Below are 4,168 nucleotides of genomic sequence, written 5' to 3'. Positions count from 1 at the left end.
GTGTGCCCCGCGGGGCGAGGGTCGTTCTCCTCCCCCTCTGCTCTGCCCTGGTGAGACCCCACCTGGAGCACTGTGTCCAGTTCTGGGCTCCCCAGTTCAAAAATTGTGAGAAACTCCTGGAGAGAGTTCAGAGGAGGGCTACAAAGATGGTGAAAGGACGGGAGCATCTCCCCTACGAGGAAAGGCTGAGGGAGCTGGGCTTGTCCAGCCTGGGGAAGAGAAGGCTGAGAGGGGATCTCATCAACACGTACAAATATCTCAAGGGTGGGTGTCACGAGGACGCAGCCAGACTCTTCCCAGTGGTGCCCAGCGCCAGGACAAGGGGCAATGGGCACAACCTGAAGCAGAAGAGGTTCCAGTTGAACGGGAGGAAGAACTTCTTGACTCTGAGAGTGCCCGAGCCCTGGCCCAGGCTGCCCAGGGGGGCTGTGGACTCTCCTTCTCTGGAGATCTTCAACCCCCGCCTGGATGCTGTCCTGTGCCCCCTGCTCTGGGTGAGCCTGCTTGGGCAGGGGGGTGGCACTGGGTGAGCTCCTGAGGGCCCTTCCAACCCCGGCCAGTCTGGGATTCTGGGATACACCTTGGGTGTAATGTTTCTTTCTAATGGAAGAACCAGAGTCAGTTTTGATTCTTCAAAAATTTTATGCAGCGGCTTGAATATAAACGTTGGCATTAACAAAAACAGATCTGCTAGAAGACCCCCAAATCTAACTCACTGTAAGGCCCTCTCTGGTGCTGAGAGGCAGGAAGAGTTCTGAGCTTCGTTTGTGCATCCTGGGAGCTACAAACTCATCCTGAAACTTGGGCCTTGAAGCCTTTGGGCAGAAACTTTCTGATTGTTCGAAAAGGTCGTTATAGAGCCTTGCAAACGCAGGATGCTTCTGTACCTGGGGCAGCAGGGGAGAAGGAGCCAAAGGTAACTATTTCTGAAGTTTGATGATAGCTAAAAAGATTCCCCAGCACCTACTTTTATTTACATCCTTAAATCTTATATCCACCTAATTTCTAAAGCGCGGATGAGTTTGGTTGATAACTGTGCAGGTCCGGAGCAAAGAACGCTTTTGTGCATGCTGGTGCTTTACAGCCAGCTTGCGCAAGTGGCAGCCACTTGGTAAGGCTGAAATAAAATAAGTTATTGGCAGCCCGGTGTGCATGCCAGCCAGGGAGGGTCGCGCGCTTCGATGGAGAGGAACGCGCGTGTTGTCTTCTGCAGAAAAGCGCTTGTGAGGTTGGCGGTGGGTGCACCTTTCCTGAGGAAACAGCTACAGGTGAGCAGCAACGGCTCTTCAGTGGTGCTATGCTGCCCTCAAGTGCTGCTTTTTAGCAATATCCGAATTTTCAAAGCCTGCGCTAAGTTGCACTTTCCAAGTTTTCTGGTTGCGCTCCGGCAGGCCCTTGCAATCACAGCGACACTGGTTTTACCGTTCATGTAGCACAAATCCTGCTTGAAAAGTGGGCTCATTTGAAGTGGCTGAGGAAAACAGTAGGTTCACTCCAGTCGCTCCTCTCACTGGTTAACGTTTGGCATCCTGCGAAGCAAGGAAAACAGCGGTTGGATTCTCACATCTCTCAGACTGGCTACGGATTAACCCCCTCTGCTTGGTGCTGCACTTGCCACTGACTCCACAGTCCCCTTCCTCTTCCCAGTGGCTCAGTGGGAGCAGTATAATATACATGGGGGGATACATATAGATCGAGACCAGCAGCCTGACGGTCCAGGAGCCTTCACAGGACCATCTCGACGTTCCTGCAACGCTGCCTGTTTTAGTGCAGAGCTGTGCCTGCAAATTCATGCCTTTAAATCCTTGAGCCTTTAAATCCTGGTGTAGCACCCATGCGGGAACATAGACGTAAAACCCAACATCCCAATTTTAAATTAAATTGTTAGCCAAGCGTCTGAAACGTGAATCTCTCACAGTTCCTCACTCTTACTGATGGTGCCCGTTTCCCAAGATGAAAGTGCTGCAGTTTGTGTTTTACCAACACTTCCAATGGGTACGTTAGATGGACTGTGGTCTCCAGCACGACTGTGCGATGCTTAGGTCTCACAGAAAGGTGAACAAAGATATTGAAAAAACAACTTAAAGCCCCAAGTAGGGAAGAAGGGTTATTTCTGGGTGCCAGTCTGGGATCACAGGTGGCTCAGGGTCCTTTCTTGTGCCCAGCTTTTTACTAAGCCAAGCCTCTTACTAGCGAAGAGAGAAGTGCCAGCTCTACCCTTTAGATAGAACTTCAAGGTGTTAGTCTGGGGGAGTCAATTTTGTTCTTTCCTCACCAATTCTGTTGTAGCCTCTGGTGCTGGGGTCTGCAGTAAGAGCAGGAGCCAGCCAGCGCAGCCAGCCGGCTGCTCCCTTCCCAGCTGAGCATCCCCCCAGTCCCGGCTGGTAGGGCATGAAGCTGTTCAGAGCAGGAGCGACCTGGGTAACCATGGCCGACATGGACACAGAGAGGATGTCCTGAGTCACTGCCGATATCCCCAGCAAAACAGCACCGACATCTGAGCTGCTTCAACCACTGAGGAAAGAGCCCACAGTGTTGTCTGCATAAACACATCCTGCTCATGAAAGGCAGAGGAAGAGGGGTTAAATAGGTTGGGACTTGTTTTGTCTTTTTTTTTTCCTGCTCCTGATACTGCCCTGGGCTAGACACAGCCTCCTGAGGCTAGAGACCCTTAGCTCTGTCCTGAAACAAGCAGCAGGAGAGAGCCAAGGGGGATTTTCTCCACGCCTTGCCATTGGGAAAAGGATGGCTGTCTTGGCACTGTGGCCTAGGACCAGGAAGAGGGCGGGAGGGATCCTGGGCCACAGGATGAGGCACCACGCTTGGGAGCAAACACATCATCCACTGGTGCCTGACACCGGCCACAGGACTGGAGCCTCCAGCGCAGCCGCCCGCCCGGCCCACAACAGCACCCAGGGCAAGGGCTTGCCACGAGAGCAGGAGCAGGGATGGGACAAGACACAGACTCCTTGGTAAAGATCCCTACATGGGAAGAAGCTGCTCGCTGCCTTTCTGTGCTCTACCCCTCTCCAGGCCGGAGCTGCAGTAGCACATGTTCGCCCCACGCACAGCTTTGCACTAATGAACATGTTGCAGTAGTGATCCCCAGGGCTCAGTTCCCCTCCCCGTGATAAGGACAGCACGCCCGAGGGCTGCCCTATCTCCTGCATGGGCTGTGGGGACAACATGCTTTTCCTGGCCAGCCCTGCGGGGTGAATTCCCCCCTCACCTGCTCCAGTGGTAGGAGGATTGCACACACATCAACAACTGTCTGCTGCCTTGGGGAGGTCACCTTTGGTGGCCCTTGGCTTTTCTCTGCCGGTGTGGAGTGCCTGGAGGCACTGCAGCACATACAGATGGAGAGGGGTCCCCAGCTCCATAGCCTCCCAGTGCTCCCCCTCTGAGGGGGACGTGGAAGGGGTGCTCGAGTGGTATAAATTCCCTTTTACCTGAGAGGGGATGAAGTCAGAGTTGGTAGTTATTAGAAGACCTTTAAGAAGTTCCATTAGAAGACCATTAAGCATTTGCTATTAATGGACTCAAGCTTGTACCAACCACGGATAACCAGCCCCACAATACAGTCACTGACTCCCGAGGGTCACTCACACTCACTTGGGCAGCTACAGCTGGAAGGGTACCCCGCAGCATTGCACTGACACACCAGAGCCCACCAGGAAGGTGCTCATGATGTCCCTCAGAGGGGCTCTTCTCTCATCAGATGCTTGAGGGCACTGAGGGTGTTCAGCCTAGAGAAGAGGAGGCTGAAGGGAGCCCTCATTGCTCCCTACAACTGCCTGAGAGGAGGGGGGAGCCGGGGGGGTCGGGCTCTGCTCCCAGGGGAGGGGGCGATGGGATGAGGGGAAACGGCCTAGGGGAGCGGTTGGGCTGGGGGAGCTCAAAGGTTTTTTCCAACCCAAACAATTCTGTTATTCTATGATTCTATGAATGTTGCAGCCAACCCCAGCACCACAACAGCATCTCCTGGGACAGAGACAAGGCAGGACCTGAACACTGAGCTCCAAGAAACTCTCTGCCAAGGCCTGGCAGCTACCGGGACTTCCCCCTGCTGCCTGCCGGGCCAGGGAGGGGAATGGCCCCCGCACAGCCCAGGCTGGGCGCTGCGCTGATCCCCGGACCTTTGCAACGGGAATTACCACGGACACACGCG

The 4,168-nt window shown here is 54.3% G+C and overlaps 1 long non-coding RNA gene across 2 annotated transcripts; it reads right to left on the bottom strand.

The window, feature by feature from the left end:
• Positions 1-595: 595 nt before the first annotated feature.
• On the bottom strand, positions 596-3,810 carry LOC118452941. 2 transcript variants are annotated; one of them, XR_004842815.1, is made up of 3 exons: positions 3,230-3,810; positions 2,276-2,554; positions 596-1,529 (listed from the first exon to the last, which is right to left on the bottom strand). It is a non-coding gene; the product is annotated as an uncharacterized LOC118452941 (long non-coding RNA). The 2 variants fall into 2 exon arrangements; XR_004842816.1 differs by having other exon boundaries at positions 2,276-3,449; positions 3,613-3,810.
• Positions 3,811-4,168: the final 358 nt, after the last annotated feature.

The sequence above is a fragment of the Egretta garzetta genome, unplaced genomic scaffold (assembly GCF_000687185.1).
Source record: "Egretta garzetta isolate BGI_Z169 unplaced genomic scaffold, ASM68718v1 scaffold521, whole genome shotgun sequence".
NCBI classification, from domain to species: Eukaryota; Metazoa; Chordata; class Aves; order Pelecaniformes; family Ardeidae; genus Egretta; species Egretta garzetta.
Note: the sequence above shows the minus strand (reverse complement) of the source record. Positions and strands in the feature narration are given on the sequence as shown.